The 15,284-nt window shown below is 49.8% G+C and overlaps 2 protein-coding genes across 2 annotated transcripts in view; both read left to right on the forward strand.

Annotated features, from left to right (window-relative positions):
• The window catches only part of OMG (oligodendrocyte myelin glycoprotein), a 411,522-nt gene extending 406,351 nt beyond the window's left edge, over nt 1-5,171 (forward strand). The window contains exon 2 of the mRNA XM_079799249.1: nt 1,120-5,171. The gene's annotated coding sequence lies outside the window, so the exon portion shown is untranslated. The remainder of the gene's footprint in view (nt 1-1,119) is intronic.
• The window catches only part of KSR1 (kinase suppressor of ras 1), a 147,507-nt gene that overhangs the window by 53,220 nt on the left and 79,003 nt on the right, over nt 1-15,284 (forward strand). The window lies entirely within an intron of this gene.

Below are 15,284 nucleotides of genomic sequence, written 5' to 3' on the forward strand. Positions count from 1 at the left end.
CTCTTTAGTGGGTGGGTGTTGGCTCAGCTCCCTGGGGGACAGTGCTCTGGGTTCTGCAGGTGTCATGGAAACCCCCCAGCCCTGCCCAAGCCTGAGGAAGAAGGAGGGGAAAACATTTTCATAGCCAGACTAACAGGTATTTCCTGTCAAGTCCCCAGCAGTCGGAGAAATCAGCCCCCCTTGGTAATTCAGAAGGAGGAGCCCCACCCATGCCACTCTCTCCCCCCCCCCCTCAGGACCAGAAACTCCCAGGATTGAATGAAAAGAGGACACCTGCACTGTCCTGTAGAACTTTCTACCATAATGGAAACACTTATTCTGCTCTTTCCAATGTGGTAGCTGTTGGCCACAGACAGCTGGTGAGCCCTAGAAATGTGGCTAGTTTGAGTTGGGATGTGTTCTCGCTAAAACCATGCAGCAGATTTAGAAGACAAGATGCACCTAAAATGTAAAATACCTCAGTAATTTTCAATACTGATTTTGTATGCTTTATAACATACTGGAAGGGATATTTTGGATACGTTCCGTTAAATACAATGTATCACCGAAATTGGTATCATCTGTTTCTTTTATTAATGTGACTACTAGGAAATATAAAATTTCCTAAGGGACTAGCATTATACTTTCGTAGGACAGTATTGTTCTAGAACGTAGACCGGCAGCTGCTATCTTGCCCCCAGGAGGGGCTGATTTGGCTTGGAGAGGAGAGAAGTGAAACCTACCTGGGCACCAGTACTCCCCCATGTGCCCTGTACCTCCTGCTCCCCTACCTGCCGCCTGGGGGAAGAGGGAGCCAGTGCCCACGGTGGCAGCTGCCCTGGTAAGGCCTCTGGGGTCTTGGGAACAGGAAGTCAGGCCACTTCTCATGGTCCGAGTGGCTGGGTTTGGGTGGACTTTGGGGGATGTGTCCATGGGCTCAGGGGTGTCATACCGGACATGCGGTCATGAGTCCTGGCTGGAATCCTGGCTCTGGGCAGTTAGGATAATGACTACCATTGCTTGGGTGCCTGGGACGTGTCTAGCCCTGTGCCGAGCATTTTATCGTCCCTCTGAGTCCTCCCACCTGCGGGGAGGGGCCACGCTGCCCACTTTGCAGCTGAGGATCTCTGAGGGTCTGAGTAGTAGCATACGGGCCGGTAGTCCTGCCGTGTGGTAAGTGCCCGGAGCTTACAGTGAGCCCCCTCTGACTCAGAGTCATGCTCTTTGCCCCACACCACTCCGCTGTGGGCCCAGCCCCTCTCTGTCCTCTGACTCTCCGTTTCCTGATGTAAACAAAGTAGGTGAAGGAAGAGCAGGGGTACGATGTAGGCTTTAGGGTCAGGGTAACATCCTAGAGAGTGGATATGTCACTTGTCTCCACTAGGCGCTCTGTCCTGTGTTAACTAAGACTTGGCCTGAAAAATTTTTTTTTTTAAGTAATATATTTTTATTGATTTCAGAGAGGAAAGGAGAGGGAGAGAGAGAGAGAAACATCAATGATGAGAGAATCATTGGTTGGCTGCCTCCTGCATGATCCTCACTGGGGATCAAGCCAGCAACCTGGGCATGTGCCCTGACTGGGAATTGAACTGGGGACCCTTCAGTCCACAGGCTGACACTCTGTCCATTGAGCCAAACCAGCTAGGGCTTGGCCTGAATTTTGAACAGACCCATTAGAGAACCCAGGTGCCCAGGGGCTGGGCAGCCAGTTCTGACGCTCCAACAGATCCCCTGTGGAAGAGGGAAAACCCAGGTTTCTGCATTCCAGGCATCTGGGCACAACCCTGCTTCCTAGGCCAAGTGCCTTTGAAACACTGAATAAAAAAATATTGGTTAAAGAGGCCAGAATCTCATTAGGCGTGTGTTGGGGAGGAGGGGTGAGACTCAGACTTGGCCTCAGCCCCCTTTTCCAGCGTGCAGGGGTGAGCAGATTTGGCTCACAGGTAGTGGGGTCCTCGCATAATCCCAGCTTGCGGCCTGCAAAGGCCAGCACCCTGCCCCCTTCCTCTTGGCAGGCAAGGAGTAGGTAGTCTCTGTCCACATCAATCCACCTGGGCCACTTCCTCTCCATCTGTTACACCCTGACCTGACATAACCTTGTGGTTTTCCCTTTTTCCATGGACTTCTGATCCTTTCTTCTGAGGACTGCGAATCATGGCAGAACCAACAGTCCGGGAGAACCATTCCGAAGGTGGCAGGGTTGCCCTCCACTACTGTTCTCCTAGGTCTCAGTGACCTTGTGCATGTCGCTTCACTCTGAGCCTCAGTTTCCTCATCTGTGAAAGGGGAATGTTGGTGATAATAAGACGCCCTGAAGAGTTGTGAGGATTAAATGAGATCATGTGAAAGGGCTTGGTACAACACGTGACGCCAGTGTGAGCGTCGTTTTGTGTAGTTCCAGGGACCTTTTTCAGACAAGTTGGAATTGGGAAGAACCCGAGAGCTAGAGAAATCGGAGCCCTTACACTGAATAGCGGAGTAGCCTTAGTGTACGGTAATCAGGTAACTTGACCTCCCAAGCCTCAGTGCCCTTGTCCGTGAAGTAGGGCTGTTGAGAAGGTTTGAGACGGCTCTGTGTGCCTGGCACTCGCACAGTAGGTGCTCAGTTGCCTCTTCTGCTCAGTGCTTGGGCAGTGCTATGATTTGCTTGGCTGAAGGCTGTCCAGAGAATGCTTGTCTGACTTCTTTTTAAAGTGTGCAAATACCACTTCCTGGCTCAATTCTTAGCAGCAATGGGTTTTAATTCTCTTTTGAGCCCCATTTTGGGCCGGCATTATTCCTTTTTCATTTTTATTTTTAGCTGTTTATATTGCAAAAGTACACCAAACATAAATGTAAAGCTTGGTGAATTTTCACAAAGTGAACACCCTTGTAATCATTTGCCAGACCAAGAAATGGACCCTGCCAACACCCAGGAGTCTCCCTCGTCCTATCTCCTTCCCTTATGACCAAAAGTAACCCTGGCCTGACTCATCGTAGTCACTTCCTTGCTTCTTAAAACAATTACGTCACCACTAATACTCATTCCTAAGCGCTACAATGTAGTTTTGCCTGTTTTTTGAAATTCCTGTAAGGAGAATTATACCGTATCCTTTAGTGTCTGGCTTCTTTTGCTCAAATTGTGAAATGCATGCGTTTTTTGTTGCACGTCGCTGCTGTTTATTCACTTTCATTGCTGTGTAGTAATTGCTCCATGGAATGATTAGCACACGTATTGAATCCATTCTGGTGATGGGCATTTGGTTTGTTTACAGTTTGGGAATATTACTAGAAAAGGCCGCCACGATGATTGTTAGACGTGTTTCTCGGTGAGCCTTGGTGTGTGTGCACGTGCGCACGTCCACCAGTTTTCTGTCGGGGAACCTGGCAGTGGACTCACAGCGTCTCGTTCTGTCTTCACGTTGGGCCTTGGGAGCATATAGGGAGGGTTGACTTAGCAAGTGTGGGAAGGTTGCTCAGTGTCCTGCCTCTGTATCCCTGCCTCTGAGCTCTTTCTGGGGCCACGTCACCTTTGCAGGTGTGGGAATGAGATCCCCGAGCTTGTTGCTGCACATGGCTGGCGGATGGGGAGGCTGTGAGCGCTGTGTGGCGGGCTGGTCAGGAGGGTGCACAGGCAGTGTTGGGGGCACAGCCTGTTCATCACAGTCCTTCTTTGAGCTTTGGTGTCCGCCTGCAGCGTTGTCTCCTGAGTACTGGGGCCCTTCGAGCCTGTTGAGTGGAGGATGGTCAGGAAGGCTGAGGCCTCAGCCGGGTCTCCTGGCCGCTTGCTTGTGGTGCAGCTAAGCTCTTAATGTGTTTTCATAACCAAAGCAGAAAGGTCCCATTGTGGCACTAACGCCTTTGCCATAAAGCGCTTTTTGTTTCTTCACAAAAATTCCAAGTTGCAAAAGCAAGTCAGCTTAGCACAGACACAATGCCAATTAATGGCCATTTGCCACTGGCAGCAGCGAGGCGGGCTCCTCGTAACAAGTAATGGTTGGCCAGTCTGTGTTTTATTGGGACACCCCAAAGCACAAACATACTTTTCAGGCTGCTTGTGGGCGCACAGTGAGATATGAGGAGTCATTTTCATCACCCTGGAATTATAATCTGGTATTAATGTGTCCATTAGGGTTCATGTGGCTCCACGTTTAGAAAATCCAAATAACACCAAGTTAAACAAATAAGGGAGTGATTTTCTCCTGAATCCAGAAATCCAGAGGCAGGCAGTCCTAGGCCACATGCTGACTCCTACCTTTGTGCTCTGTCATCCTCAGCATATGACCGGTTCCCTCATGCTCTCAGAATGGCTGCTGTGTCTGTAGGCTTCACATCTGCATTCCAGGCAGGCGGAAGGGGAGAGGAAACCTGGTTTTTTCCATCAGACTCCCATCTGTTTTAATGAGGAAAACTAACTTCCTGGGAACTGTGGAATAGGCTTCCCCTTACATTTCACTGGCTAGAACGGGGTCTCGTGGCAACCACTGGTTACTAAAATAAGGAATACCCAAAGGTCAGGAAGAAGGGGAGAGCGGACATGGGAAGGCAGCTGTAATTGACTAGAGAGTGGAGGGAACAGGTCATTTCACATAAAGGGAGTTTCCTTGGTAGCAAACTTACTTCTGTGAGCATGAAAACCTGGTTTTGTCAAATTAAGGCAGCAGCCAAAGGAGAAAATCAGGAAAAAGTAGCTGTGTGACTTCGGGATAGTTACCTAATCTCTCTGTGTCTATTTCCTCATCTGTAAAAGGGGAATAATAGTAATTGTCTTGGAGTCATTGTAAGAAATAAATGTGAATGAGTTAAGAAATGGAATAGTGCCTACCACATGGTAAATGCTCAATAAAACTATGATTATTCATATTGTCATCATTGTCATAGATGGGAATCTGTTCATTATGGGATTGGGCCACCCTAGGCAAATGTTTGGAAAGACACCTGAGCCATCTGTACCTGATGACAGAGGTACTCTATTGTTGGGACAACACAGGGGCAGGTGGCTCAGTGTGTCTTTGCCCTTGTTCTCTTCCTATGACAGTGCGGAGTGCAATTTCTTTTGTCCTTCCTTCCTTCTAACAATACTCTCTATATCTCATTATAAAACCAACATACGCTTATTGTGGAAAATTTGAGAAACAAAAGCATAAAAGGAAAATTTAAATCACTCTTAAAAACATATACGTGTGTGTGTGTGTGTGTGTGTGTGTGTGTGTGTGTGTATGGGGAGGGAGACGGGTGTCAGTCTTTCCTGGGGGGCAGGAAGGTGGGAGGATGGGGGGGTGGTGTTTGTAGCCCAAAGGCTTTGCAGGGGGAAGTCATTCCAGGCCAGGGAGCCTTCTGAGCAAGGCCCTGGAGGTGTGAAACAGCTTGCACGGATTAGGTTAGCAGAGCAGCTAGATGAAGCAATAGCCACACCTTTTCATTTCTCAAAGCATTTAATACTAGGCGGGAAGCTGCACTTGTGAAATTGGGCATGAACTTTATAACATTCTTAAAGTAAAAAGAAAAGGCCAAACGTTCTGAAAACACCTGGCCCTGGCCGGAAGGTTCAATTGGTTAGAGTGTCATCCTGATACGCCAAGGTTGCGGGTTCGATCTCCAGTCAGGGTACATATGAGAACCAACCAATAAATGCATAAATAAGTGGAACAAAAAATTGATGTCTCTCTCTCTCTCTCCCCCACACACACACCCTCTTTCATCTCTCTCTAAAATCAATCAATCAATCAATCAATCAATCAAAATTGAAGAAAAGCAAGCAACTGAAAGTTTTCTTCCTGTACTTTCTCTGGGAAGTGTAGGTTTCCCCCCAGAACATCGTAAAAGTAGTTTCTAGTAATTCCGGTGTTGGCAATCCATCGGTCGGGGACCTAGATCCTGCTCCTGCTGGGCCCTCACAGTGTATGGAGGGAGGTGGACCTCTACGTTAATGATTGATGTTCTGTGCTGACAGGTCCTATGGGAAAGTGAAGGCGGGATCAAGAATGCTGTCAGCAAGAGTGTGGAAAGCTTAAGACTGTGCTGCTCACAGGGGAGGAAAAGTGTTTCAGGATCCCCTTCTCCTCAGAAAAGGGCCGAGTGGTGCTGGGAAAGTGCCACAGCCCTCGGTTGTGCTGCCGTGGCAGAGAGGCTGACTAGAGCCTTCAAGGGAGCAGACATCCCCCGGGGCCTGCACTGGCTGGGCCTGCACTGGCTGGGCGCTGTGCTGCGGCACGTGGATCATTATCCCTGTGCAGCATTTCAGAGCGAGAACATTGTGGCACAGGTGTTGGGTGATTTGTCCAGGTCACGTTGCCTGGAAGTGGCTGGGCTGGCATTTCCTACAGGCACACTTGACCCTGAAACCTTGGGCTGCAAAACTCACCTCTGGCTGCTGGGGTGGGGGTGGGGGTGGGGCTGGGGCTGGGGCTGGGGGTGGGGTGAGGGGAGGAGAGGAGTGCCTGACCAGACAATGGCTTATGGTCAGCAGTAGAGACCCTGGCTGTGGTTCCTAGGCAGAGGGGCAGCCCTGGTGACTGGGAACTGAGATTTTGTTGAATCAAAATAGTAACTCACCTGGATGGCCCCCACCCGCTAATCTCCAATAGCTCTAACCCTTCAGACGTGGGAATCTGCGAGTTGCTGCCCTTCTCTTTGCCCTGGTTTCCCACGCTCCAGACACAGGCTCTGTGGCTCAAGTGTGGGGCAATGTTGGGGTTGAATCAGGTACCCATAGGGCTTCCCGAGGCAGGAGGACAGGAAATCTTCCAGGTTTTGAGTTCAGCAGCGTTCTTCCCACTCCCATTTCACAGCTGAGGAAATCGAGGCTCATTGAACCCCAAGCATTTGGCCTCTGTGGTGTCAGCAGGATTTCCTCCCTGACTTCCTGGCTGAGGCACGTTTGATGCCAAGAACACTAACTGGGATGATGATGTTTAGTCTGTGCCACGCTGAAAGTCCCAGGACCCCAGCTGCCTGTCCCTGATGAGACCTCCTCTGCATGGCCTTGCCTTGGACACCTGACCACGGCGAGAACCGAGGCTCCGGCGCTGTGTGCCCGCAGTGTGCGGGTGTTTCTGACATGGTTAAAACCAAACTGAATGGCCCTGGCCGGGGGGCTCAGTTGATTGGAGCATCGTCCCCGTACACCAAAAAGGTTGTAGGTTTGATACCCTGTCGGGGCATGTGTAGGAGGCAACCGACTGATGTTTCACTCTCACATCGATGTTTCTCTTTCTCTCCCTCCCTTCCCCTCTCTAAAAAATAAATAAAAACATGCCCTTGGATGAGAATTAAAATAAATAAAATGAATGAAACAGAAAAGCAGGAGTGCTATCGAGCTTTGATTTTTTTAAATTTTAAACCCTAGACCTGGAGGGGGGGGCGGGGGTCTGGGGCAGCGGCCAGGGATTCAGAATCAAAGACCAAAGGAAAGTTTGTGGCACGGGCTTTGAATTTGGGAGAAGCTCTTCCTCCAGGGGAGACTCAGTTTCCCCATCTGGGAATGGGATAGTAACACTGATCCCCTCTGGGCTGCTGCGAGATAATGGGCGCGAGGCAGCCTGAGGTCTCCGTCATGGCAGCGATGGTGCTTTGCAGATGGGAGAAGGGAATGAACCCAGAGCTGATGGCAGGCCCTGGCCCAGCTCCTTTTTCCTAATTATTTCATTCCACCCCTCACCCCTCCTCTGAGGTAGGGGGCACTGTGCAGACACGGAGATGAGGTTCTGAGAAGCTACCAGACATGCTCAAGTTCACAAAGCACGTGTGACTCCCAAATTCTTTCCCCCTCAGCATGACAAGATTTCCATCCCTACAGAACTGCACCCTGGGAGGCATTCCTGGATCTAGGTGGTGTCTGTGTCTCGTTATGGGCCAGGCAGTAGTAGCTGAACGCAGTAGGTAAATATTGCCCTTCCATGGTTCACGTGCCTGTGGATGGGGGAGAATTAAGTTTTCCCCCTCCCTGGGCATTAACTTTGGAAAGAAAGCTTAAACCTCTGAATCTGTGGCCGACAGTGTGATCAGAAACTCCATGAGTTCATGTTCGGAAGGGCCTGGCCCACACCAAGTGCTGCGCCCACTAAGTGTTGGTTCGATAACATGAACGTAAATAAATAAATAAATAAGTAAAATGCTCATCACACCTCCATTGGCCCCGAAGTCTCCTAGCCTCGGCCCGCTTTTCCATGCAGAGCACGGACAATGGAGCTTTGTTCTCCTGCCCTTGTCTGCAAGCGGCCTCTCCATGGCTGACTCACAGGCAGGAGGCCGGGCTGTGCCTGCCCAAGTCTCCCAGGCCCCGGCTCTCTCCCTCTCCTGCTGTTTTCCACCAGGGGCTCCCCGAGGGAGAGGTGACCTCCTGTTAGTGACCGGAGGGGACGCTGCCTCACCCGAGGTTTCTCCTAATGGACAAAGGCGAGAGCGAGACCCTCCCTCAGGAAGCAGGTAGGTGGGGGAGAGCTTTTGGATCCGGTGTGATTCCCTGTTTGCCTGTCTTTGTCCCTGGACTCGGAGAATTCGGCCTTAAATCATTCCATCCCTGTGAGAAGAAGGCTGGTACTTAGGGGCTGTGTGGCCGCTGCTTCTGACTCGGGCAGGCTCTGGGTGAGCCTGTGAAGTGGGGTGCCAGGCCCTGTAGTCCTGGGAACATTGTTTACCACGGCGGCTCTTAACTCTCGCTGTTTGAATCACCTGTTGTGCTTTGCAGACATACTGGTGTTGGGGGCACAGCCTCTGACCAGTATCTCTAGGGTGGGTGCTGGCCTGGGCGTCTCTCCTCCTATATCCCCTCCCGGGCTCTGGTACACAGGGAGGCTGAGAAAGCCAGGTTAGCATGCCAGAGCTGAGGGGGCTGCTCTGCATTGCTCGTCCCAGCCTGTAGTTTGCCCACGAGGAGGGCGGTGAGTGACAGCAGAGGACTCTCTGGGAGAGGCCGATTGGACTAGAACCAGATCCCTGTTACGGAGCTCAGGGCTTTCCCCCTAAAACACTGACCGCTGCCTGGTTACTCCTCATGTTCACGGTTGAGGGAAAGGAAGGCAGTTGTTTGGGATTGTGATGCTGGGAATAAAATGGCCACTCCTGCCCTGGCCTGTGTGGCTCAGTGGTAGAGCGTCGGCCCATGCACTGAAGGGTCATGGGCTTGATTCCTGGTCAAGGGCATGCACCTGGGCTGCAGGTTCATTGCTGGCCCCGGTCAGGGCGAGTGTGGGAGGCAAGCAATCCATGTGTCTCTCTCACACGTTTCTCCCCCCACCCTCTACTCTCCCTAAAAACCAATGGAAAAAATATCCTCAGATGAGAATTAATAAAACAAACAAACAAACAAACAAAATGTCCACTCCTCACCCATGCTGGTCAGGAGACTAAGCTTCGCGTCACTTCATCCAGGGAGACTTGCCAGAAGCCCCCAGTTAGGGCTTAATCTTTCCGTTCTCCAGGTTCCCTGTGTCTCGCACATGATTCACCAATGCATCGTCTCACCCAGCATCGCAATGATTTATTTTCTAGGCTGTGAACTCCCTGGGGCAGGTTCTGGGTACTAGCTGTCCTTACCGACTAGTGCTGGACAGAGCAGGCGTTCAGTAGATGTTTGTGGAGTGGGAGGGTGGCTCCCCGTGCAGGAGCGTTCTGTCACTCTTCTGAGCCCCTGGGTTCATGGGTTAAGGAAGCCACCCTCTGCATTTGAGGCAAGTCCAGATGAAAAGTTCATGGCCAGGCAGAATCAGGAAAAACAGGACTGGGAAGGGGCTGTGGACTTGATTTTGGGAGGAGTTGCTTACCTAAAAATAAACAACTCCGGCTCCTCCCCTCCCCCCCCACCCCACCCCCCCCCCCACCCCCGCCCAGCTCCCTTTCCAGTGTACGTGTCACAACTGGAATTTGGCTTGTGTTTGGAAATAAACAAGTTGGCCCCTCTCTCTGCCTGGGACTTTCCTTTATCAGGAGACACTCACAAGCCACCACCCGAGAGGAGGTGTTTCTTTCCAGCAGCCGGTGAACTCTAGGGAAAAGAGTGGGGGGGGGGGGTTGGTGGGGGGTCAGACACTGATCAATTGTCCTCTTCTGTCTTCATGTTGGTATTTGGATGTTGGTATTTGGGGAGGACTTGAGGGAGTGGGCTTGATATGAAGGATTTGGGGGTGGATGCAGAGGACTTTTTTTATTTTTATTATTTCAAATGCTGCGGGAGGAAAAAGAGTCTGTCTGTCTTGAGGGAGATGTGACAGAGGGAGGAGGATGCGTGCACCCACTCTGAATGTTGGCAGCTCCGCTAGATTGCTTTCTGCAGGGCGGCCCATCCTCAGGTAGCAGCCCGGCAGGCTTTTGGGGAGAGAAGCTCAGGCTGAAGGCATTCCTATATTTCTGCTGTAGCTAATTCAGAGTATTAAGGTGAGAGAGAGAGAGAGAGAGAGAGAGAGAGAGAGAGAGAGAGAGAGAGAGAGAATGAATATGAATGTAAGAGCAAGTGTCCTGCCATCATATGTTAGGTAGGAACTGGCATGGCAGGGGGAAGCCCCCTCTCTCACCCAGGGCTGGGGGCTGGGGTGCAAACTCGTAGAGCTACTTCTCAAGGCAAAGTTGACTCTATCTGATCAAGTTAAGGATGCACATGCCCTACAGCCAGCAATTTCACTGTTATCTGTACCAGGAAACTACCCCCTGGGTGCTCAAGGAATCGATAAGGATGTGCATGTTTGGTTATGAAAAGCTGTCAGCACAGAAATCTGTCAATCAGCATTGATGGTGTATTGATATAATGCAGAACTAGTCAGAGTTATGTGCATTAGCCTGGCTACATTTAAGAAAATTCCTTGACCAAGACAACGAATGTAAGGAGATTGCTTTGGATGGAATAGTAGTTAAAATCAAGTTTGGCTTCTTGCACAAGATCAGCAAAGTAAAGTAACAGTGACTCAAACAAGTTAAATTTTTTTACACATAAAAGAAGTCTGGAGGTAAAGTAGCCCAGGGTTGGTGTAGTGAATGGCCTGACTCAACTGATCTGAGCCAACCTTATTCTCTCTTGCCTTTGGTAATTGATCCTGGGTAATTGATTTTCCTCTGCTTCTGTAACCACTACTGGAGAAAATGGAAGGTGAGGCAGGTTGAGGCCATTTAAAGTTTGGGGTTTTAACTTGCCTATTGCTCAGCAGTTCTTTTACTTGCTCCTACCTAACTGCTTGGTTTACCCAGAGGCCATCCACTACACAAGTGGTCGGCAACTCTATTGACTAATGAGTTTGCCGACCACTGGGATAGGGGCTTAATCACAAGGAACAACAACAGCCTGTAATTATTGGAATCTAGGTCAATGGTCGGCAAACTCATTAGTCAACAGAGCTGCAGTTTGCCGACCACTGCACCACACCAACCCTGGGCTACTTACTTCTTTTATGTGTAAAAAAATTTAACTTGTTTGAGTCACTGTTACTTTACTTTGCTGATATTGTGCAATTACCCAGAGGCACACCCAGTCCATTCCTCTGCCATTCCTTGCCCTCGTGTCCTCAGATCGCTGCTAAAGCTCCAGCTATCACATCAATCCAGGCAGTGGATGGATGAAGGGCTGGAGGAAGGAAGTGTTCTTTAAATCTTCTTCCTGAAATTAACCCGTGACACTTTCATTTACATATCATTGTCCAGATGCTAGTCATAGAGCTACACCTAGCTGCAAGGGAGGATGGAAATGTGCCACTAAACATCAGCATTCTGTTAGGAAGGATGGAGATTGGGAGGTGGGAGGCAACCAGATGATGAAAGGCAAGAGAGAATAAGGTTGGCTCAGATCTGTTGAGTCAGGCCATCCATTTGGGAGTTGGGTAGATGGGTCTGGAGCTCGTGAGAGGGGTGGGGTTCAGAGTTTCTGGTTCAGGAGGCATCAACGCACAGGTGGCGGTGGGAGTCCTGGGAAGAAGGCTGCTGAGCTGTCAGAGATAGAGGACAACTGGGAACCAGGGGCAGACACGTGAGGGAGGAGGCGAGACCCTCTGTGCTAATGCCCTGGTGTGGTCAAGCAGGATGAGTGTAGACATGAGAAACTGAGTCTGGGGGTACTGCAAGAGCCGTTTCAGTCAAGTGGAGAGACGGAGCTAATGGAGGAGCAAGTAAAGAAGTCAACAGCTGAGAGAATGTTTCAAGACCTTTGCGCCTGAAGGGAAGGAGAGAGAAATTGGTGGGAAAGTGTTTTCTTAAGGCAAGAAAGACTCGAATGACAGTTTGGAGGCTGTAGGACAGCTAGACTCCCTGCCCCCCAGCTGCCGTCAGAGGGAAGGAGGTGACCACGGGAGGCGGTGAATTCCCGGGAGAAGGAGGAGGCAAGTCGAGGTCGGTGGCCTCCACTGTCTCTGTATAGGGGCTGGTAGAGTGGGAAGCCAGTGAGACCCAGGAACTGGGAAAGACCAAGCAGTTCGGTAGGAGCAAGTAAAAGAACTGCTAAGCAATAGGAAAGTTAAAACCCCAAACTTTAAATAGCCTCAACCTTTTTCTCCAATAGTGGTTACAGAAGCAGAGGAAAATCAATTACTCAGGATCAAGAGGCACACAGGCTGGGGGTCCCCAGGTGTAGGGCAGGGGTGATGGCGTGGAGTTCAGGCAAGGTTCGATTATATTTGGTGTACTCTGTCCTGAATGGCAGAAATGGATGGAACACATTTTATAAATAAGACGCACCTCATTTTATTGCAGTTAGCTTTATTGCACTTCACAAACGTTGCGTTTGTTGCAAATCGAAGACAAGACCTTCCACCAGCAAAAAGTTACGATTCGCTTTATTGCAGTGGTCTGGAACCGAACCCTCGGTATCCCTGAGGTTTGACTGTATTCCCATTAGAAAGCTGTGACCCATGCAGGTGTAAATGTCAGGGCATTTTCCCACCATTGCTGAAAATCTCATCTTCCGAGAACTGGTGCCTCTGTACACCTTGGCTTGCATTAATTTGCAGGCCACTTACTGAATATTAAGCTACACTCACTTGTTCCTCGGGAGCCAGGTGGGCCGGCTTAAAATCTCAGCTCTGCCTCTTCCTAGCTCAGTGATGGCGAACCTATGACACGCGTGTCAGCACTGACATGCGTAGCCATTTCTGATGACACGTGGCCGCTGAGGCGGCCGCATGCCGAGGATGAAACATTTGCTGCTCCTGAGGATGAAACATTTGCGAAATAATGTTTTTTCCTCAAAGTAACGCACTACCCGAGTTATGCTCAGTTTTTTGGCGAAATTTGACACACCAAGCTCAAAAGGTTGCCCATCACTGTCCTAGCTGAATGATTTTGGATGGGATAACGTACCGTCAAGCAGGTTGTACACTGCACAAAGGGGTGAGAGGATGCTGAAATCCAGACTTCCCCATCTGCCAGGCATGCGCTCTGTGTTTGCCTGTGCTGTGTCCCCCCCCCCCCCCCCCCCCCAGAGGAAGGGGCACTCTCTTCCAGCTTGCACGGAAGCATGTATGTGCTGGTTCTGGCCCTGACCTTGGGCAACTTACCTATTCTCTCTGTGCATGTTCCTTCCGGTGCAAAGATAAATGAGTTACCACATGTACAGCGCTTGGAACTGTGCCTGGCACATGGTAAGCACCCTATAAGGATTGGCTGCTCTGATTATGCAGATTTGGGGAGTGAGCCGAATCTCTTTATCTGAAGGCTTATCTTGCGTGAGTTTACCAAAGGCTTCCAGTTTGGTCACTGAGCTTGCATTTCTTTCTAAAGGATTCTTTCCAAACCTTAAGCTGTTCCAGGGCGCAGCTGCTTATTTTTAAGGCAGCTGACCTGGGCGTTTCTGGTGCTTTCTTCATCTGAAAGAGGATGGGGCGATTGGGGCCAAGGACACCCAAGATAGGCTGGTAAGACTTGTTCAGAATTTTGCCTCAGTTCTCTCTGTAAGTGTCAGACTGGAGAAATATAAGGGGGCTCCAGGGAGAATGAGAGCTGCACTGTTCAATCCAGAATTGTTTCCATGGGAGGTGGGGCCTTATCTCTATGGCATGCAGGTCTGCTCAGGAGCTCGAACCTGACTTCGTATCCATTTCCTCATTTTGGACCCAAATCAGGCCATGTAAGAAGCAAGAGAACAACCTCATTGTCTTAGGCTCCAACCAAATGCCTCCTCTGGTCATCACCATCTTTAGAAGAGAGAAATTTTCATATTCTCTTGATTTCTCTTTAGTACAGATATCTTTTCATAGTTGAAGTATTTCTGACATTGAGATGCACTGTACGTTGACTTTAATGTAACACGTGTGTGTTTTCCCAAAATGCTCTTTTTATGTTGACGGCGTTATCTTATGAGTATCCCTACCTCAGCTGTGTGCATCCACGAATTTGGTTTTCTTGGTCAGAGAAAGGGCTCTAACTTTATTAACTTCCGAGAGAGTGGATGGGGGCCCCTGGCCAGTGGGTAAGTGAACACAGTCTGTGAAGGAAGCTGGAGCTCAGAGTGGTTCGGTTGTTGGTTACAGGGCACACAGCTAGAAAAGGACGGGGCCAGGATTTGAGCCCAGCGCTGCCTGATCCTCAGGTTCAGCTCTCTCTCCTCCCCAGGCAGACTTGGATTCTTTCCTTCCGACTGTTGCTGTTTTCCGCCTGTGATGACCCGTTCTCCTCCCACTGACATCCCACCTATTCTTCTGTCATTTTGAACGACATTATTTTGTGATTTTAAAAAGGACACATGTTCTTTGTAGAAGATACAAAAAAACATCAAAATAAGATCCTATATTTCTGGAGTTTAAATTGGGATGTACTTATTTTCCCATAAAATATAAAGCGACCCCCATAAAGCTGAAAGAAGAGAAATAATGCTTTAAAATAAAAAGGAAGGATACCTTGGGCTCATACTGTACAGGTCGTTTTCTTACCTCGAGTTGTTAACTTGCTGTAATATCATGGCCGTTGCCCAGGTCATGAAATATTCTGTGGAAATGGGATTTTTTTTACTAGCTGCATAGTCTCAGCTGCATAAGCACACCAGAATTCAGTTACCCACTTCCCCCTGGTTGGCTATTTTAAGTTACACTTCCTCGAAGAGCCTTATGCCCACGCTTAATTGTGTCTGTAGGATAGATCCCTAGCAGTGGAATCTCCGGCTCAGAGGTGTGACACATTGTAAAGCCGCACCCACTGCGCAGTGTCTCCTTTTCTCAACTGCCCAGCATGCCCACCCCGCGCAGCCCACACCCGGGACCATTTGGAGTGGCTCCACCAGCATCGCCAACCCCGTGCGTTTTCATTTTGCATTTCCTTGCTCATGACCGAGGTGGAGAAGTTTGTTGTGATTGCTTGCATCTGTTGCTTCCCTTTAACCTAAGTGTGTCTATTCCCTTGGCCTGTCTGCCTGACCC

The sequence above is a fragment of the Cnephaeus nilssonii genome (assembly GCF_951640355.1).
Source record: "Cnephaeus nilssonii genome assembly, chromosome: 19".
In the NCBI taxonomy this organism is placed as follows: Eukaryota; Metazoa; Chordata; class Mammalia; order Chiroptera; family Vespertilionidae; genus Cnephaeus; species Cnephaeus nilssonii.